Consider the following 22908-nt stretch of genomic DNA (forward strand, 5'->3'; position numbering starts at 1 on the left):
ATCTATCTATCTATCTATCTATCTAGTCATTTGAAAGTTAGTCTCGTTATGTATACATGCATGTGTTTATCTCCAACATTCATTTACTTACCTATTTTTTATCAGTTCACTTGTCCATTAATTAGTTAATTAATTAATTAATTAATTAATTCATTCATTCATTCATTCATTCATTCATTCATTTGTATGCTTGTCTGTCAGTCTGTCTGTCAGTCCGTCTGTCAGTCTGTCAGTACGTCCGTCTGTCTGTCTGTCAGTTTGTCTGTCTGTCTGTCTGTCTGTCAGTACGTCCGTCTGTCAGTCAGTCTGTCAGTCTGTCAGTACGTCCGTCTGTCTGTCTGTCAGTCTGTCTGTCTGTCAGTACGTCCGTCTGTCTGTCAGTCTGTCTGTTTGTCTGTCTGTCCGTCTGTGTGTGTGTTTCTGTGTTTCTGATGTGCTGAGGTGAAGTTGCTGTGCTGCTGTTGTGGGGCAGAAGCCTGACTCATGCTGCTGCTCTGTATCCTCTGTGTTCTGCTCTGACTCTGGTTCAGCTGTGATCTTCAGGACAGGCCGAGCTGCTGTAGTCTTTCCCGAACTGCTAGAATCACCCTGTCATTACCTCTTTACAGCGCTGCTGGTCTGTAGATAGTTATCATGAGCATCAGTGATGCTGCTGTGTTGTCATGGTATCAACTAGAAGGTCGCATCCTCCGATAAGGGATAACAGTCATTTAGTGACTGAGGACATTACTGATCTCTCTCTCTCTCTCTCTCTCTCTCTCTCTCTCTCTCTCTCCCTCTCCCTCTTACAAATGCAACCCACAACCGCTCCTTCTCTGTCTGTACACCCCCTCAATCACTCTGCGAAACACTAGAATATATTTATATATTTTTGTCTGACGCATTGTGTCCCAACCACACATCTACTTCCCGTTCAAATCTCTGAAACATTCCTTACTTGTTTGCTTAAAGGGTCCCTATCCTACATTTTTCTTGCATATTACTGTGTAGTCCCCACCACGGCCCACTTATAATGTTTTTGTGTTTTTATCTACCAAAAACACCCACAGTTTGTTTCTACATGACCGTTTTTCCAGCAGTTTTTTTTTTCTCTAAGAGAAACAAGCTGCTTCAGTTGCTTTGCCTGCAAGACTGACGTATGCAAATGAGCCCTGCTCTGATTGGCCCTGTGCTGCACCTCTTAGAACAACACTTCTTAGAACTTCAGCTCGAATGGGTGGGGCTAAACTGCTGTAGGCCGACTACGAGCAAATATGTAAATGTGTTTCTTATTCGTGACCTCATAAAAGCAATGAATTCAAAGTGCGCTGTTTTTTTGTAGCTCAGTTTCCAGACGTGGACTGTACAAACTAGGGAAGTGAACACTTTGAAGGGTAACAGCATTTATATACTACATAAAACAGGTTTTCTATTGTATACGGTTGATTAGCTGCCCATTGGCTTCCATTATAAGACTGTTTTGACTGAACAAGTTTTCTGTTCTTATTCTTAGCAAAGCAAAACCCTTAGAAATGACAGTCCTCGGTAATTAACCATATGCAAAAGCCACAGCAGACAGAGATAAGATAGCAACACGTAGCAGTATCCCTTTAAGCCCATGGTCTGAACCTCAGGAGTCCATGAGCTGTAAGCAAACCCCAGTCGTTGGACTCGAGGCCCCAGGACTGCTGAGTGTAGCGGATAATTACAGGCCTTTTTCCTCGATTGGCCTGCGCTTGGCATGGGGCCAGCTGATGGCCACTGGTTCTCCCCGCAGGTATGCAGATGAGGACGAAACTCTGCCGGGTGTTTCGTATGAGGGACCTGTGCTGTTGTTGTTGCTGGACAGGACCTCCTACAATTAAAAGCTCATTTTGGCAGTGGGGTAGTGATTGATTTCTGGGCAACAAACCTAGACGCAGATCAGCGGGACGTGCTGGAGCAGCTTAACGACGGGCCTTATTTACAGCTGCGGATGTGTCAGAATGAGTCACAACGTATAGGGTGCGCTCATATTTATGATGGCTATGCCGCGTTAAAGGGATAGCTTGGTGACAAATCAAACATACGCAGTTTTCCCCCTTACAGCAACATTTTGGAGTTGACCCAGATGCGGATTCCAGCTGACGGGAAGTACGGAAGCACATCTGGCTGATTATTTGACCAGAGCAAGGAAATCTAGCTAAGCTAAATAACATAGCTGACTGGCGGGGCAGGCCGGGGCAGGCTTATTCTCCTCTGTCAACTCCTTCAGTATAGTAGTAGAAATGGTGAAACGATGCACTTTTCAGACAGGTTGTCTAGACAGGGACGGCTACGTATCTACTAAGCAAACTAACGTGGCCAAATTTGTCCAAAGCTTTCGACGTGACTCTCGACTCCCAAAGGCCTGGAACTTAGGAATTAGCTCTTTTTAGGATTGACTTCTAGCTGATATTCAATCAGTCAAGGCATGTTCTCTTCTTTAGTTGTGCACTGGAGCTATGAGGCTAATGTAGCTAACAAGCAACTGAAGCACACGTAGACACATTAGCATCATGGAAGCATCTCATACTAGACTTAAATCATACTGAATTGTTGAGTAGTCTCCAATAGACCTGCTTATGAGGATTTGAATTTAGGAATCCAGACTCTTTTTAGCTCTGCTAGGTTGCTTTTGTTGATTTTTAAAGGCTAGCCGTTGGTGTGAGCTAAAAGGTCTCACCATTCTTTCACAGGGTGAAACAACCATCAGCCCATCAGAAGGTCATAACCAGCAGCGTTTTGGATTCAGATCAAGAGATACAGTTCCAAAGAGTTCAGCTAGGTTAGCATGGCTTTGAAATAGATGGGTGATGGCTCATCGCTGCTGCCTTGTTTCTACTTGTGCACCTTGAACTTGAGCGCTGTGTCTGGCTAATGAAGAAAAACCTTGATAACTCAGCGGCCTGTCTGGACCTTTGCTTTGGTGTATAAGTCTTTCGTATAAATATTTTTCCCATTTTGAGTTGTTTTTTGACCTACACAACAAAATTCACACAGCTTTACAGTACGCTCCTTAAAAAAGTAGGTTCTTCGAAGGTTTGTAGGTAAAGGGAATGGTTCTGTTTAGAACCATTAGCTTGATTTAGAACTGTTTCATGCATAAATGGTTCTTTGCAAGGTGACATGGTTCTTCAGATGGCTGAAGAATGTGTTCTGTGTAGCATCTTTATTTAAAAAGTTCTGTATAGCACAAAAGGGTTCTTCTACCTTTACGATGCCAAGCTTGTAACAATAGATGAGCCCTTTTTGGTGCTATATAGAACCATATACGTCACATTCTCCATCAATCTGAAGAACCATTTGATGCTGCAGAGAACTGGTGGTCACTGTAAGGTGCAATTTGAAGAGCCCAGTTTTTAGATTTTAATGGCAGAGGTTCTCAGGGCTGTACGGATCTGCTGTCATAGCGTGCCTAGACTAAATAAATCCAACAGTCACCAGCGTCTGGATCTGGTACAGTCACTGTGGCGTCGTGTGGAGCGAAACTGATTGGTTGTACGCATCATGCATGAAGGAAGAAGGCAGTAAGTCTTGCCTCGCCACGTCTCTGCGGTTATTTGATTATCTAGTGAAAAAAAAGTCACTGACTTCATTTTGAAATGTGCTGTCCTTTCCCCAGTGGAAGGGCCTGCAGGCTGATTTTTGGTGTGACACCTTGTCTAGATGATCCTGTTACCTGCAATCAAGAATGATTAGCGCCACAAGCTGCAGGCCTACTGTCGAGTTATTAATGAGATTTTTTTTTAGCAATTTCAATTGTTGTTCACCAACTATACTCACCTACTATATTTCATCACTATAATGGATGCAGTTGGGCACCTTTATTATTCAGAGTGTACAGATATTACCGTGTGCTTCGATGAGGGCTGTGACTGCTGTGACAGTTTTGAGTCAATAGGGGGACAAAAAATCATCAAAGATGTCTCTGATGTAGGCTGAAGTATCTGCTATTGTCAAGGCCCTGGAAATCGTCTCTGAGCTCATTTTCTTGTTGTTGGTGGTGTTCTTCAGTCTGCTATGGCTAACAGTTCTCAGGCTCATGAGTATCTATGAGATCTTGTTTATGCTGGATGAATGGACCTTGTTGTGAACATCTTTAATGGCTGCTGAAGGAGCTGTAGCCTGGGCAACACTTTCAACCTAAACGCACCGTAGAATCCTCCTGCAGAGCAGTGCTGCCCTGGGCTCGTCCACGGTGACTATAATTACACTAAATCTCTCGCTGTGTGGTAAACTCGCATGTCCAGGGTGTTGACCACCGTTGCTTGGATATTAAGGCTAATATAGCTCAGTTGTAAAAGTCTCTCTTAGCAACTCTGCAGCGTCACTCTACTTTTTATAAGTGGTTGGGATGCATTGCTTGCTTTGTTAGCCTAGTATGGCACTGACCATATGGCACTGACCATTTTCCCTCCAAACGTCACCAGATCCTCGGAGCTCTGAGGTCACTAAGGAGTCAAAATGCTCCCTAACTGCTACACACAAGCTAACACTGCTGTGGATTTGTTATTGTATTATTTCTTTATTAAGCCATATATTTAATTAACTATTTATTTATTTAATTGATTTTGTCTGAAAAAAAAGCCTTCATGTTATTCTGCACTTCTGACTGCTTTCCATTTGTTTTGTCATCTAGAAATGATAAACAATGTAAAAAGCTGTCAAAAACAAAGCAAAAATGTAAAGGAAGGTTTATTTTTTTCTGCAAACCAAGACTGTACACACACAAAAATAACTTTTCATCAAACTAAATAATAAAAAAATGTCCTCATAATGCGGTACATGCTGGAAATAAGGATGTCCTGATCCAGTCCAGTATTTCTGGATCGGAGCTGATCCACGCATATTTTTATACATCAAATGTCAGCTGTCTGCATATCTGACTTACTCAGTGTGATTGGACTTTATGGCCTGATACTCAGTATTAAAGTACTCGGATCAGATCAATTAGCAAAACACTGGACCCAGACACTCATAATTGAGAGTTAAGAAACCAACAGAATGTCTCTGCTTTGTTTGAATGAGCTACAAATGAGATAAGAAGTCCTCTCCTTCACCACTCCCAGCACTCACCACTGCAGCATCTGGCCAGGGGAAGTGGAGCAGAACCTGAACCCAGGCTACACTGTATTGTTGGAGCGATGTCGGCATGCTTTCTCTGTGATTAACAGATGTAATAAATGTGGGAGGAGCAGAGTAGACAGCCTCAGCGATCGATTATTTATGGCTGGGAAATGGCCCGTGAAAGGGGGGTGTAAGCGATGAGGGTCTGCGCTGGCTGGCGCACCCTGGGGAAGGACACTGGAGATTACCAGTCTCCCGTGAAGGAGTGGAGTGGACTCTGGCAGCGCTGGTGGTAGCATATGTTCAGATGGATGATGTACAGAACAACACTCTTCTTTTTGGCAAAGCAACATCTCTATGTGCCGCTATGGTGCTGAACACCTCCCCCTCCTGTCTCCTTTCTACAGCGATGGTCTGGTGAATAAACTAACGTATACTATTTCCCAATTATCGCAGATGTAGTCAATCAAGCTGAAGTTTGCTTCTTTTTTAATGTCATTGTTTGCTGTGGGTAAAGGACGTCCTTTCATAGGCTTGTTTTCTGTCAGACAGTGATGATGAGCGCTCCATCGGCCACTACTTTGACCTCCGTCTTAAGGAGGCAGAGTTGCTCATAGTTGTCCCAAGTCAAGTCTTCTCGGTATAAGATCACGTCTGGCCCTGTCAGACTATTGTTGTACATTCTAATTAGAGCCATGAGACGTCTGAACTCCATACTCCACCAGAGCAAAGTGAAGAGCCTACTTCTTTTGTTTAGGTCAATGTTTTGAAAAGCACAGAAAGACTAGAGAAGGTGGCTACTGGCTTTCACCACCCAGACCCCATGTGTCAAACGCAAGGCCTGCGGTCCAGATCAGGCCTGTGGCACAATCCTATCCTTCCCTCGAAATTATTTAGATTTTCTATTAATATTAGGCCATTTCACAGTGAGCTGCACTACAGGTTCCAGCATGCACTGCAAAGTTATTTGCACTGACAACCCCTCCCTCAACAGCAATCTATGGGACAAGAGTTTTCTATTGAATTCCACACATCATGTCACCAAACCCACTAGCAGCGTTTCAGCTGCAGTTCATTGAACATGAACACTATGAACACTCAGCAGTATATACATTGATCCCAAGAATGAATGAACCTACAGCAGAAAAGATGGCAGGTGTCTAGATGATGCACAGAGGTAGGTTTAAAAGACCTACATTCTGGGGACATTTATAGAGACTTAACAGTTATCGGTATGTAATATAGCCTAAATATGGAACACTTGAAGGTTTACTACAAGCGACTATATTTTGCTGTTGACATTTTGGTGTATTAAAATATAAATACTCTCTGGCCTACAGCTTTGTTGAGATTTTTGAATATGGCCCTTTCATATTCTGATTCTGATTCTGCTTTAGTGGTTGAGTTTGACACTTGTCCACAAGACAGAAAGAGCAGATACTACAATGCGCAGCTATAGCCCATAGCATGCATTCCATTGTATCAAAGATCAAGCACAAGCACATTTTACACTCTTCACATATTGGTTTTATGAAATAACACTAAATCATCACACACTTGCTTCAGACTATGTCTAGTTGTTAATTAATCACAAAAATACTGAATTTAGTCTCAAATTAATGCGGGTTCCAGCTTTATTTGGCACATTATTATCTATTATAATAGACAAATGTATGTCAGTAGTGTCAGAAACCTCTAAAGCAAGTCTATTTGAGAATAATGAATAATTAAGGACTCCAAACTGTTTTAAGCAAGTGTGAGGATTTAGGCTTTCAGTTTGCACAATGCTAATTGTCTTCTGTTGTGCTAACTGGGATACATTTATTTTATTACATTACATGATTTATAAGGCTAATTTATACTTCTACAAAGATGTATGTTAAAGTATTTGCTAAGAAGGGCCATTTCAGTCAAATTTGACATAGTGTGGCACTGTTTGGATCTGTAGCTTGCTTGCTAAGCTAACGCAGAGTTAGCCGATCAGGTTACAGATCCAAACACCACGGAACAGGTTTAATTTCGCCTCTCTGTTCCTTCAGTGCCAGTTGCTTCAACTTCAATCTTCTTCATCTAAACTTGTGTCAGTGCTTTAGTTTGCCAGAACAGGACATGTTCTGTGCTGGGCAGAGCTGTTATTATGCTAGCTAAGCTGATGTTAACCAGTTCCGGATTGCTGTGTCTAGGTTTCTTTCTCGTTTTCTGTATGTTCTGGTTTGGTAAATGTGAAGCTGCTCCCCCAGCAAACTTACTAACATTACATGTATGAATATGTAGGTTGACATCTATATTTCAGCCTTTGTGAGAGGTGAATAAGACCAGAGCCTCCAGGGCTGCTCTGAATAGAGTTTCTGCTGCTGGCACACACTTTCACACTTCACAGTTAAGGTGGTGCATCAGATTGGACTTACATTTGTCTCACTTCTGATCAGAAAGTGCTTTAGGTGCTCTGAGGAAAATAGTAGGTGATCTTTATGCTCTGATAAAGAGGAGCAGAGAAAAAATTGGAAAACAAACATGTGGTTCTTTTGTACTGGAGGCTGGTTCCAGACACAAAGCTGGCAACACCGATTGCCAACTTTGCAGAAAGCTCTTGTGGCTGAGTGATTTGAGGCGGGTGAGCTGGGGAGATGGTCTGGCAGCTTGCTGGTCTGACAGTGACGGATCTAGCGTGGCTCCACTTGCATATGCACAATGTTTTTAAAACTTTTTTTTTTACTTTTCATGTTGGCTACCCATAAAAAGCCATTCATAATGGACTGAAAAACAGCACAGAACAGGAGTTCACTGTGATTTCCATCATTTCAAGTCTATCTAGAGCGCATAATTGTGAGACTTAGAGATGAGTTTACTAAAGATGAGGTAACTATGGTAACTGCTGTAGGCCACAAACAGCATAAATGTTGGTCAATCTGATGGCTGTTAAAATAAAGAAGACCGTGGTCTACTCATGACTGTACACTTCACTGGCCATTTATTAGAAACCCCTGCCTGGTAGCTGCACTTTTGCTGGTGTACAGTTAGAGACTGTGGCTGGCTCATGTTTGAATGGTCAGTTTCTGAGCACGGAGCCGCTCTTGGGTAGGTAGTATTGTGTGGTGGGCTGCTCTCAAGCCAGCAGTGCTTAGAACAGAATTGCAATGATTATGAAAAATGTCTGCAAACCTAAATGGTCAAGATTCTAGACAAAGTCATTCAGAGTTGTTTGGCATGAAATGCTCCATTCTAGAGATTCTTATCTCAGTCAGAGTTCACAGCAGTGGGGATAGGAACCAGACATCTGAAACACACAGGCCCAGTCCTATTTCAGCCCTTGCCCCTACTGCTTAGCCCTTACCCCTCCGTTTGGCATGTTCAGGTCTAGGGGGTAGGGTGTCCTGATTTTTTTTTTAGATTGAGGGGTAGGGCGAAGTGTTGGGGTTACATGGCCCTCCAAATGGATGTTTTTCAGAGGCAACAACTCCAAACAGAATGTTATGAGGAAAAACGAAAAACTGCCAACGTGGCTGCACGAACGACCAAAGAAACCCACAAATGTGAGAATTTTCTCAGTTAAAAATGATGATAACCACTGTATTATCTTAGTTTCGTGTCATTTCAGTGTATTATGGTCCTTTTCTTCACAACAAGCATAAAAAATGCTGATGTCTCGGTATCTAACTAGCTAACTTTACCGTAAATGGTGCAGCAGTTTAACATCGATCAGGACAAATCGAACAAGAAGCTGGCAAATAGCTGACTTTGGCTTCATATCACTAAAAAATTAGGCATAAGTGATAAAAATATATTGCTTCCTCCTCTTTGAAGATGCATGATTCTCTACATTAAGGCCCAGCAGTGCGGATCTGCTCTGCTATCACTGCAGACTGGCAGGGTGGCTTACAGAGCAGCGCTAGTAGCTATTAATGAAGTAATGTTCTTTTTTTGAGTATTGCTCCATTTCATATGGGAAGATTTCAACCACTACTCCTTGTAACTCAGTTCTAAGGGGTACAGCTGATGACTGGGACATTGTTTACTATAGTTTAGAGAAGTTTTTGGCCTTTAATTTATTTTTAATGCACAAACAGGACTTTCTAAGGCAAAATAGTATCCAAACAAAAGTTATTTTTTCAGGTTTACCACTATGTTGCCATCATCAACATTATATGAAACAGGCCTGGAATACCAGGTCCTGAGTGCTTCCCATGAATATTTAATCCAAAGCTCCAGATAGTGTATCATGAAAACATGTGGTTGCAGAGACTAAAATATGTAGTAGAGCATAATGTTTTCTACCCATTTCCAAAGCCAGAAACACATAAAACGAACGCCAGCTGTGGATTCATCTGTGAACCTCACAAACCATTGAACACACAAACCCTAACCAACAGATGTCATTAACAGCTTCAGTCATTCATGTCAGTGAAGTTTGCATGGGGGTAGTGCAGCTTGTTTTTAGGTTAATATAGTTTCTTGCTTTTCATGGCAATGGCTTTGTGTTAATAGCCTACACTGGTGTCAGAGTTTTCTTCAAAGTTTTCCACCATTTTATTATAGCGACTTAGTCTACACTTGGCTCTACACTAATTTTGATATATTACATCAGGTTTTTCTGGACTTGTCTTGCAATTACCAGCTTAGATTTATGTTTTTCAAAAGATTTAGCAGTCCAAGGACAATGTGTTACCCTACTGCACATGAGGTTTTATAAGAATGTTTAGAATAAGATTAATATGCTAGTTTTTGATTGTTTTTTGATCATTTTGGATTGTTATTAGTTTTACTTCAATCTGGCCACAGTGCCTTAAACTAATGAAATATTTACTGAATAGAAGATAATGTGCAGCACAAGGGCTTTTAAATTTGAAGTAAACCATATCGGCAGATAATTTTGCATAATTTGATTCAAGCACCTTTTAATTTTCTTTCTTTCTAAAATCTGCAGGTTCCCTGGTCATTTTGGATATATTTGGATATGTTTGCATTCCTGTCACCACCACTGAGTAAGAGCATTACTCTACACTGAGCCACTTCATTTTACACATCAACCACTGAATTAAGCAGATAGTTGGGAAAACTGGTGGAATTCCCCTTTGAAAGCCTGTGCTGAGAATGGTCCACCACACAAATAATAGCTTGGAAGCAGAAGGTGGGTGTATGTACATAGCTAAGGGCTAACTTTATTCAGCAGCATAAAAATGCTTGGGGTCAGCTTAATAGGCGAGTGGTTAATGTTGCTATTCCAATAGATTAATGAGACATACAGTACATTTACAGAAACTACTGTAAATGCAATGGCTCAGAACAACTCTGGCCTTGAGTCTGGCCTTGTGCTTTTTCTGTGTGACGTAAAAAGAGCATGCAGCTTTAAAATAAACAGAAAAGAACGGTGGGCTAAATTGAGATTCCTTTTGTCCTTCGCTGGTGCTATTATTAAACATAACAAAAGACGCACGGCTGAAAATATCCGCATGGGTCAATAACGACGGGCTACTCGTACCTTGTACCGAACTCAGTCGGCGTAATAACACTAAACACAAAGGCATATGGTTTTCAAAGCACTTCTGTGCTTCAGTATGTGTTTTCTGTCCTGAGGTAGGGAGGTATTTTTAAACGCTTTGACCCCAGGAGGGTTATTTCTGACTCTGCCTGTGGTTCTCCATCAAGGCGAAAACGCTGCTCCACGCACACAGACAGCGGCGATGATGGAAGATGCTGTAGGCGAGTGAAAGTGAACTCGTCTGCTTACATAAGTGTTTATTTACACGCTGCCCTCTGCGTGGAAATTACTGTAATTTCCATGCATAAGTCATTGGAAATTGTGGTCTAGCGTTTGAGTCTTGATCACTGCAGGATATTTCAAATTGCAGGACTGTAAGTTCCCCGTCATACGCAGTGACTAAGTTTGAAAGACAGTAGTAAAGTTCATTCATGTTCATGCTTTCTTGCTTCTGCTTTTAGAAGGACCTCAGCCTTTACGTCATCCCGGCTGCTCTCCGTTTGAAGGATTGCTGGGCCTTTTCAGTAACAGGCCTTTTTTTTTCTCTTTAAATCACTCGCTTCCGTTTGCTGTCACATCTAATCTCTCTTCCCCTTTTGGCTTTTGAGCTGATGCTGATTGTCCTTTTTGTTCATTAAGTAAGTCAGCGCTCTTTGGGGTGACTGGATAATGAGAACGCTTTGTACTGCATAGTAGCTCCAGCTGAGAAAGAGAGACAGAGAGAGAGAGAGGGAGATGATTTTGTGTCATTTCCATATGACAGTACCCCTGACGTTTCTCTAACCATCTCATAATAGTGCCTGAATCCAATCTGAAGCTCAGTAAGCCCACTCACTTTAATTATTCCTCTCTACTCAGCAAAACCACAGTAAAAGGATTAATGACCTTCTGATTTTGAATGTATTAGTGATTTTTTTCAGTTGTTTTTTATTTTGATGTTTGATATGTTATTTACAACCCAATTCGATTCATCATAAAGCATCTACACTCTCAAAACTAAAGGATTATTTGGAGCTCTCCCATAGGAGAACAGATGTTTAAAAAACTCAGCTCTTTATGGAGCCAAATGAGCTTCTTCCCTGGCATCACTACGAAGAACCCTATTCTTAAGAGAGCACCTTAGAAGTCCACTAACTGGCCACTTTATTGTGAACCCTCCAGTTGTACGTCTGTTCACTGGCCACTTTATTAGAAACAACCCCTTGTATTTCTACTAACTGGAAATTTTATTGGAAACACCTCCTTGTATTTCCATTTTCTGGCCATTTTATTGGAAACACCCCAGTTGCACCTCCATCCACTGGCCACTTTATTAGAAACACTCACCTTTTGCTTCCACCTCACTGGGCACTTCATTGGAAACACCTCCCTTGTGCTTCCACTATCTGTCCACTTTATTGAAGACACCAGAGTTGTACTTCCATTTGCTGGCCACTTTATTGGAAACACCCCAGTTTTACTTCCACTTTCATGCCACTTAATTAAAAACACCTCTCTTGTACTTCTCACTCAATGGCCACTTTACTGGAAACACTCCCTTTGTACTTCCATTCACTGGCCACTTTATTAGTAATAACACCCTTATAGCACTATATAGGTGCACAATTACAGACTGTAGAGCATCTGTTGCACAACTGCTCTGTATCTCATTTATCATTGGTCAGTTTCTGACCACAGGACCGCTTATATCTAGGTATTATTTTGATGGTGGACCAACACAGCAGTGACACAGACTGGTAGTGTAGTGGAGCTGGTATGAGTGTTGATGGGGTTTAGTGTTGAGAATGAACTGCAACACAAAAGTATCCAGGCAAGAGCATCTGTTTGGTCAGAAACTGACCATTCATGAACTGCTACAGTCTGGAACCACAAGGGGTTTCTAATAAAGTGGCTGGTGGGTTTTAAGACTGCTATTTGAAAGTGGAGGGTACATTTAAAGGGGCCTATTATGCTTTTCTGATTTTTCTCTTTCTTTTATTGGGTTATGTGGCTTTCTGTGCATGTAAACAGTTATAAAGCCCAAAGTACAGTACTTTGTCTGTGGGAGCAACTCCACTCAGCTGCCTGAAACTCCTCGTCAGAATTCCAGCCCTTTTCTCAAGATGATGCAGTGTTGTAAAATAATCCTTATTGTTCGCTTACTGGCAAGCTTGGTACACCCTCACACGACACACCAGAACTACTGGAGGCCGGGAAGAGTGTGTTTAGTTTCACAGCCATGTCAAAAAGATGCTGACCTGACTTTTAGGGTCGGTAGAACCACCTCAGTGGTTAACAGCTGGTCCGGAGAGAAGATTCTGTCTGCAGACTGCAAGACAGGGGCGGAATGTGTACTGGTGAGACCGCTCTAGCATTTGACATATCAGAACGGAGTGGGTGCGCTGACCAGTCAGAGCACACTGGGCTCATTGGGAGGCAGGGCTTACAGACACAGGAGCTCTAACAGAGCGTTTCAGACAGAGGGTGAATGGAAATGTTTTTGGAACATTCAAGCATGTAAATCTATTCTGGTAACCCCAAAAATAGAATAATGAACAGTGAAAATGAGCATAAATCACTTTTGCGTGCTGTATCAGTGGTGTCCTGTTGGCTAGATCACGGCATAGTCCTTGGGCAGCCAGTGCTCACTGTCCCCATTCATTTACTTAAAGTTACAGTACGGTGACGAGTTAAATGTGATCAGTGTTGCTACGAGGTTAATGAAGACAACAAGTTATGGAAGGTTAGGGTCACTGTAACGAGGAGCGAGAAGGCGGACGCAAGTGCTGAGATAAGCAAGTTTTATTTCAGGCAAATCCAGGGTCGTAGTCGTAACAGTCCAGGTTCATACAGCCAACACAGAGAGATCGCGGGGCAGGCGTGACGAACGGAACACAGGATACAATCAAAGACTAGAAAGTCAAACATCAAACAAAACATCCAGCAAACATCAAACATGAATCATATCAAACGAACAAAGGCCAACCAAAACTAGTGGCAAACACAGGGCTTAAATAATCACAAGGATGACTAGGGACAGGTGGGAAACGGGAAACAAATAAGGGGCAGAGTCAAGAAAACAAGGGGGCAGGACTGATAACCAAAACAGATGCACATGGAAGATCAGAAGTAAACAAAAAGCACATGGGGAGACTGGGAGGGGCCAATCGTGACAGTCACCAGTTGGCATTAAACTGCCCAAATCATCCCACAGTAGATTGCAGTAGATCTCTTGCTTAGATATTGTGGTACGGGCAGCGTTCACACTTCAAGCTGGCTGCCAGTGTTTTCAGCAGTGTGATGTTTTTTTGACTGACTCTTTTATTGCCACGCGATGTGTTGATCGTAATTAGAGTCATTTTTAGGTAACAGTGTGTCATACAGTGTCAGAAACCACATAAACAAGGCTGATTGAGATTATTCAGCTTGGCTGGATGCAGCTTGAGCCGAGTGAGGATTGCAGTAGCTGCTATTACTTGTTAGCTACATTAGCCTCATAGCTCCACTGCAGAACTGGTGAAGTAAACTTCAGACACCAAATACCTTGAATTGGTGCACTTGTTTCTTTTATTTCTCTTAGCACTTGAGTAGAAAGATTTGGAAGAAATGAAAAGCCCGAGGAGGTCAGGTGAAGCTTCAACTGACCTCTCTATAGGACAGTAGTTAGCATTGTTTCCATTTACAGTGCTCTGTAAATGCAAAGTTTAGTTAATTTCCAATCAACAAAGCCTTATATTAAATAGAATAATAATTTATCAACAACAGGAAAAAAGCAGAAAAGATATTTAGCTTAAAATTATACAGAAGGCTCAACAACTAAATATGTTTTTCCCTTCTTTTCAGGAGACTCACTTTCAGTGTCTCCAAGAAATCTGAAGGGATATTTTTCACACCTCCAAATTTCAGTCTTAGAAGCTGGTTTAACATTTTCTGCTTCTCCTCATCCAAATAATCCCAAACACATTCAGTGATGTTGAGGTCTGGACTGGGTGGTCAGTCCATTGTTGTGAGAACAGCAGAAGCTTCTTTGTTTGATGTGTCCGTCTCTTGTTCTCAGTGAGGTTCTTCTTAACAGCTACACGTCCATCCAGACCCATAGTGCTGAGTCATCTTCTCACTGTGGAAGGATGGACAGAAACACCTGTGGATGTTTTCAGATTGGAAGCAGCTTGATTTTCTTCTCTCTCTCAAAGATGAGAGCTTTGAGTGCTGCTTATCTGATGGGGAGAGTGTGGGTGTCTATCAGCTCTTCTATAGTTGCTAGATGTCCAGTTTTAGAAACTCTTGCTCTTTGTCTTCTTCTTTAGGCAAGTGGATTATCTTATATCTAACCTCCTCACAAATATCTCCTGGAAAATGAATTGCTTGCATTTGATGACAATTTTGTCTAGACATACAGTGAATGAAGGACGATCTCTGACTTTTGCACTGTACCACGTGTTGCTTCTTGCTGTGTTTACTGGAGCTGATTTGCACTCTCCCTTTGAAAAGCCGTGAAGGACACGGAGGGTGTGCTTCGATAACGTCCTGAAAAGTGACACTATGGCTGATACGACCCTATCTGGCGCAGACAGAACGCATCCACTGACACACATCTGCGTCTAATAGTCTTGCGAGGGGGATGTTTTGGCACCCCAAGGCAATTAATAACTCAGTTTTCCTGGCAAAATTAATTAGGTTCGCTCTATCAGAAGGGAGCATGAGCTTGGCGGCGGCAGATGTTTGCTGCGCTCAGGTACGCCAACTGGAAACCTTGCGTGAAACCCGTCGCCGTCCGTCGTGGTATTGCTAATTGTGTAATTGTACCACATGCAGCTGGAATGATCGAAATTTGCATGGTTTGAGAGGAGACAGGCTAGTCCTGCGGTGCCTTATCATATTAGGAGATTGTGTTTTGCAAGGTTTGAATTCTCTGATTTGATAAACATTGAGCTGAGCTTCAAACTACAGCTCGCAAATCACAATTTCAGAATCAACTCCAATGCGGCCTGCCTTTGTTTACTGTGAGAGCTGGGAATATTCACAGTAAAGGGTTGCGTAGTCTTTTCTGATCTGATGTAACATAACGTCTCTTCATTTTTTAGGAGTCTTTCCACACTGTCCTACTGCAAAACAGACACAAGCAATGATGAAACCCGTACATGCTGCTGAATAAAAAAGCAGAGCTAGTTGCATCCAGATTTATCAAATATAAAAGAACAAGGGCCTTCTTTTTCTTTTTCATTGGAATTGGGCCATAGTTGAGAAAAGATATCTTCTCTTAGAGCCTGTGCTCTGTCATCATTGATTTCTCTGCTTCACCAATCAGCACTGGCTGGCAGATGATGGTGCCAGCCCATCAGATGCATTATGTATTCAAATACGGCATATATTTCGATGCAGCACATTTAAATTGGTGCAGTTTTATGTCAGAGACAGATATGCTCTAAAAAACAACATGCAAATGAGGCTTAAGCCCGGGTTCCTAGATTCGGTCAACTGACCATGCTTCTAGACCAAGCGTATGAACGAGGAGAAGAAAAAAAATATAGAAGATTATACGATTGTTATGCTGAAATTCAGGCCTAGCAAATTTCCAAAGCTGGTGTTAATTTCTTCCGACCCCTAAAAAGAAACCTACTGTGCGGTGCGTAAATGAGAGACCAGTCATTTCCAGTAAAACTGGCCAATAATTACAAGTTATTCATTTGTTATCGTCAGGAAAACAAACAGAAAACATACGTTAAGTGAAAATAACACAGAATCTTAACAACTCATTGTTTCCGCTTATATTAACTGTGTCCGTTCTTTGCCTTCATTACCCCTTCCACTCTTTTTGGGAGACTTGCTTTAAATGTTTCAAAGAAACATTTAGGGATTTTTTTCCACATTCCCAAAGTTCAGTCTTAGGAGTTGGTTACACTTTCTGCTTCAAAATGATAAGTCTAGACGCATCAGTCCATAAAACCTTACTCTAAGATCCCAATGGAGCTTGATTCCCCTGTCTCTCACTGTTTATTTGATATTGACAGGTTTGATGATCTTTGAGGTTTTGCTTGGTTGTTGGGAGTCTCATTTTCCCTATATCTCCTAATAATTTTTTAAACAAAGTTGTTCAGTGTGGGGTCTGTGAAAGCCGCTAGAATTCCTCCACACCAAACTCATCAAACCATGTCTTTATGGAGTTCACTTCCTCAATACTGCAAAGGTGGAAAAATGTAATTGTATAAATTGTCTTTTGATGCAGTGGCATTACAGTTATCCTTCACTGGAACTAATAGGCCCAAAACCCTGAAAAACAAGCCCCAGCCCATTAACCCTCCTCCACCAAACTTACTGCTGGCACTGTTACGTTCCACTAGGTGGCCTTCACCAAACCATAGTTCACCCATCAGACTAAGTGTAATACTTCAATCCAGAGAACACATTTCCACTGCTTCAGTGTCCGGTGGCAGCGTGCTTTACACCATTCCAGACAACACTTGGCATTGCGCATAGGGATCTTAGGCTTGTGTGTAGCTTCTGACATCCAGGTCTTTTGTTGATGTTGCTTCCAGAGGCGGTTTGGAACTCTTTATTGAGTGATAGAACAGAGGACAGGTGATGTTTACATGATTCAGCGCTTTGCAGCCCCGCTCTGTGAGTTTATGATGTCTACTGCTTTGTGGTTGAGCTGTTTTTGCTCCTATTTCACAATAATAGCACTTACAGGTGACCGTGGCAGATCTAGCAGGGTGAGAAATTCGACAAATCTCTGGCACACAACAATTTCATGTTCAAGCTCTTCAGTATGACTCAATATTTGTCTATGGAGATTTTATACACCTGCTAGCAGAAGGTATGGCAGAAACAATTAGGAGGCACGTCAGATAAGATGTGTTTGGGTAGTTGTTTGTGTAAGTGAGCCCAGCTTTTGTAGGGAGGACAGAGCTGTTACTGGTTGGGTTTAAGATTGTAAGGATGGAAGAGTTAATGTGACAGCAGGTGCACAAAAGTAAATAGTGGACATGAAATATTGATAGATTTAATATTACACTTAGTGTTGGAGGCTTTTCTGGTTTCTGACTTTTGCTAAGTATATCGTAGTGTTCTTCCCTCTCTGTCTTTGAGTGTCTCTCTCTCTCTCTCTCTCTCTCTGAAGCAGAGATGGCCTGGTTCTTCTATCGGCTGTGAACGTGTTTACTCAGACCCAGCTCTCCCTGCAGTGTACGTTTTGATTGCGGCGACCAGAAAATAGCTAAATCTAATTTGTCTCACGGACATTCTGTCAGAGACGTTCTGTCATATTCAGGCTCGAAATGAAAAATAAGCCGATGGATATGGAAATAGAGGGATGTATGTTGATGTCGTAGCAGAGAGATGATTTATGCTCTGTTTGTATTAATGTAGCTGAGAGAGTTTTATGGGTTGTACTCGTAGGTTTCATCTGCTTATTTCATTCATTTAGGCACAGCAGCATGTGGCAACGTGCAGGCAAAGACTATCTGTGGGAATCAGGTTTGAATCCTAGCTGTGCTACACGCCATCTAATGGAAGAGAGGGAGTCTCACTGTAAATGTATTTAGGATGAATGTTTGGTGTTCGTTTCCAAGCCCCCTTAAAAGAACACCCTTAAAATATGGATCTTTAGGGGTTCTTTAGCGAAGCCAGTGGTGGCAACTCAAGAACCGTTTGAATGCACATGTGGTTCTTGGCAGGGTTAAATGGTTCCTCTCTACAACGGAAGTCCTTTTGTATGTGGTTCTTTCATTTTTTTCTCAAACTGGGTTCTGTATGACGTCAAAAGGTGTTCTGCTGTTGTTACAACCTTATTTGGTACCATATAGAATCCTTTTCCTGAAGGGCGTAGTGAGGTTCTAGGTCAAAATGGGCAGTCTTTGTTCTGTTGTGGAGGTGGTGCCACTGTGTGGGATGAAGATGTGGCCACTGCATGCTGAAAAATACAGGTTCCTCAAAGGTTCTTTCCCAGGACCTGTGGTTCCAGGAAAAAAGCCTTTACTATGTAGAATGTTTATAATGTTACGACATGTCCCTCACACTCATTTATAAAAATCTATTTTAAAGAAACTTTCCATTGAAAGGTTCTTTGGGGAACCAAAAGCGGTTCTTGCCAAAGCTCGAGTCCCACCCGAGTCTGATGTAAAATCGGCCCAGAAACTCTGATGTTTTGTCAGTAGCAGAGAGGCTTGGGTCAGGCAGCAGATGGTGTTCTAACATGAAAATATCAGAAAATATTCAAATTGTATTAAATATTTTACATGTTTTATTTATAAGTTGGCCACTTTATTAGAAACCCCTTCTTGTAGCTCTGCCTTGCTGGTGTACAGGTAGAGACGGAAAAACCGCCTTTTATTTCTTTTTATCAATGGTCAGTTTCTTTCCACAGAGACACACCTGGCTGGATATCTCTGAGGCACAAGCCACATTCAACTGAGCAGTGGCAGCATCGTCTGGTCAGCTGCTGTCCTGTGGTCAGAAATTGACCAGTAATGAATGAGGTGGAGGGGTATAGACTGTAGTCTGTACATCAGGCATAACATTATGACCACCTCCTTGTTTCTAAGCTCACTGTCCATTTTAGCAGCTCCTCTTTAGCAGCTTCCCAGCACTTTGTAGGTCTACAGTTACAGACTGTAGTCCATCTGTTTCTCTGATACTTTGTTAGCTCCCTTTTACCCTGTGCTGGTGTGTGTTGTGCTGGTCTGAGTAGATCAGACACTGCAGTACTGCTGGACTGAGAATCATCCACCAACCAAAAATATCCAGCCAACAGCATCCTGTGGGCAGTGTCCTGTGACCTCTGATGAAGGACTTGAGAATGACCAACACAAACTGGGCAGCAGCAGATGAGCCATCATCTCTGACTTTACATCTACAAGGTGGACTGACAAGGTAGGAGTGTCTAATAGAGTGGACAGTGAGTGGACACAGTGTTTAAAAACATCAGAGTTACTGCAGTGCTGAGAATGACCCATCACCCAAATAGTGCCTGCTCTGTGAGGGTCCATGGGGGTCCTGACCGCTGAAGAACAGGGTAAAAGGGGTCTAACATCGTATCAGAGAAACAGATGGACTACAAAGCACACCTATATAGTATAATGTTATGCCTGATTGGTGTATATGGTTTATTATTAGATAAGTGGGACTAGAAGAACATGATATTTCATTTTTCTGAGTTTTAGTAAAGTGGACCAGACAAAATAAAACCAGCAGTGCCATAAAAACACCATAGTAGTCAATATAAAACTACAATTACAAGTATTTTTATTCACTGTTTTAATACCTCGCCTGCCCATAATCCAGTTCAGCGTAATTATGCTCACTCTGTAATGAAACATGTAGTAAGTCAGTGTATAGTGACATAATGTATCAAGACATCAATAAAATATCATTAATTTGTCCAACGTTATGGAGCACATAACACGGCAGGTGAGTGGAAGTATGAAGCAGGAGTTTGTAATAAAGAGGATGGTGGGTATATTTAGCACTGCTACAGTACGCGATGATATAAAAGCAATTGAACATGATACAACATTACATCTCATTTGAAATGTCTATGTTCGAGTGAACACTGAGTTGTCCTGGTTTTGCCTGATGCATTAAGTCCATACAGGGTTCTTTATACTGAAATATATATAGCAAATCCAAGGCCACACATGAAAGCCCATCTCCATGGACCCTACTTACAAATCCTCTCACAATCTACCTTGTGATTGGACGCTCTGGTGGAGTGTTTCTGCTTCCATACAATTTTTAATGGAGCTGTTGAAATTTTAATTTGAATGCTCTTTATAGATTGCTGCCTTCCAACACACGCACAGATGGAATTTCTAGTACGAAGGCATGCATGTGTGGAGAAATCTGTTGCTTGCAGCTTGAGTGCATTAAATAATCTATGATTCTGATTATTATTAATTGAACTGTATAAATGTACACAGAGGGAAATGCTTAAATTACGAAGCGTCACTTTGTAGAAAACAGCATGGACACTGGTATAAACAGCATATTCATCAGAACACTACATGTCCAGGAGTGGCCAGACAGCCTTTCTAATTAGTGCTGCTTTAGGGATACTAATTTATACAGCTGTACATAGAAAATATATAGAAGCATTGCTTTTTTTGGAGTGGGATGGTCTGGAGTAGCTTATGGTCGTCATCACTGATGCCAATTGTTGGCTAAAGGGGTATAAAGTCCCTCAGTGCTGGGCTTAACACTGGAACTGCATTCTCTGGAGTGATGGAGGTCCGTCCAGTACCTTTGTGATGAGCTGTAATTGCATTTGTGATCCACAACTAATCATCCAAAATCAGTACCTAACCTTATTAATGCTTTATTAGAAATACCTCCCTTGTACTTCCATTCCTTGACCACTTAATTAGAAACACCTCCCTTGTAATTTCACTCACTGGCCACTTTACTGGAAACACCTCCCTTGTAATTCCGCTCACTGGCCATTTTATTAGAAACATCTCTTCTGTAATTCCACTCACTGGACATTTTATTAGAAACACCTCCTCTGTAATTCCACTCACTGGCCATTTTATTAGAAACACCTCCTCTGTAATTCTACTCACTGGCCATTTTATTAGAAACATCTCTTCTGTAATTCCACTCACTGGCCATTTTATTAGAAACATCTCTTCTGTAATTCCACTCACTGGCCATTTTGTTAGAAACACCTCCTCTGTAATTCCACTGTAGTTCATGTAGTTCATTTTCCAATGAACTGGTTCTTCTGAGGATATATCCAAAAATAAGAGCTTCAGTTTGGTTATCTAGGCTTATTCTTTGCCGTCCAAGGTTCTCTCAAAAGTCTTCACCAACACCAAAGTTGAGAGTCATCAATGATTTTCCTTGTCTAGCTTTCCCATCAATAAAGAGCCACAGAAAAGCACAGCCTGAACAGTTCTGATCTTTCCTTGTAGAGACAAATGGTTGCATTTTTGAAGATCTTTTCAAAGCCCTTCATCCTCGCTCTGCTGAGCACCGACCTGTGTTGTATATCTTTAGTGTTGGAACCTTTGTTGTTAATAATAGATCCAAGCAGGCAAAAGCTGTCCACCATTTCCACATCTTCTCCAGCAGTGGTAAAGTTAGCAGTCTTTCCTGTCCTCAGAACCTTAATCGTCATCATATTGAATGTCCTTAAGGGCCATCAGGTCTTCCAGATTTCCCAATATAAGTGATGGCTCATCCATCTAACAAGGTTATTGATGTTTCGTCCTCCAATCTGGGCTCATCCTCTCCAATCATCTTCCAGTCCTGCATACTGGTTGAACATGTAAGGAAATGGTGGACAGCCTTGTTTAACTGCTTAATGTGAAACCATAGCAACTGCACACAATAAACATTAAACCCTCATGTTTTGCATTTTTTCATCCATAGCAGCAAAATACACTGATCAGGCGTAACGTTATGAACGTGTTTCTACACTCATTGTCCATTTTATCAGCTCCACTTACTGTATAGGAGCACTTTGTAGTTCTACAGTTACAGACTGTAGTCCATCTGTTTCTCTGATACTTTGTTAGCCCCTTTTACCCTGTTCCTCAGTGGTCAGGACCCCCATGGACCCTCACAGAGCAGGTGCTATTTGGGTGGTGGATCATTCTCAGCACTTCAGTAACACTGACATGGTGGAGGTGGTGGTGTGTTAGTGTGTGTTGTGCTGGTACAAGTGGATCAGATACAGCAGTGCTGCTAGAGTTTTTAAACACTGGGTGTCCACTCACTGTCCACTCTATTAGACCCTCCTTCTTTGCCAGTCCACCTTGTAGATGTAAAGTCAGAGGCGATAGCTCCTCTGCTGCTGCACAGCTTGTGTTGGTCATCCTCTAGTCCTTCATCAGTGGTCACAGGACGCTGTTGGCTGGATAGTTTTGGTTGGTGAACGATTCTCAGTCCAGCAGAGACACTGAGGTGTTTAAATACCCCAGCAGCACTGCTGTGTCTGATCCACTCAGACCAGCGCAACACACACTAACACACCACCACCACGTCAGTGTTACTGCAGTGCTGAGAATGATCCACCACCAAAATAGTAATTAAAAAGCAGAAAGCTCATTTGCTTCACACACAGCTTTCTCACTTTCCTGGCCAGCGATGGCCGTGATTGCGGCCTGTGAACTGAGCAGGGATTTTCTGTCCCTGACCAGGCGATATAGATTAACCGAATCTTCTCCAGCTTGGAGCTCACACCCAGGCTCCGAGTGTCACTGTGACTTAGATGAGCTTGAATTTTAATCAACCCTGAGCGATTTAAGGAAAACGGGTTGCGTCAGTTAGAGAAACAGGCAGTAGGGATGTAATTGCTTCACTTGGTCATAGTCAGAAAAACTCACAGTCATTCATAATAAATCGAGGCCACTAAAATAGCCTTTTACTGCCAAAAGTAATGCAGC

General features: G+C 42.0%; 1 protein-coding gene across 3 annotated transcripts in view; it reads left to right on the plus strand.

Annotated features, from left to right (window-relative positions):
• dlgap4a (discs, large (Drosophila) homolog-associated protein 4a) overlaps positions 1–22908 on the plus strand; it is a 196062-nt gene that overhangs the window by 925 nt on the left and 172229 nt on the right. The gene's annotated exons all lie outside the window — the stretch shown is intronic.

This window comes from Pygocentrus nattereri, chromosome 9, assembly GCF_015220715.1.
Source record: "Pygocentrus nattereri isolate fPygNat1 chromosome 9, fPygNat1.pri, whole genome shotgun sequence".
NCBI lineage: Eukaryota > Metazoa > Chordata > Actinopteri > Characiformes > Serrasalmidae > Pygocentrus > Pygocentrus nattereri.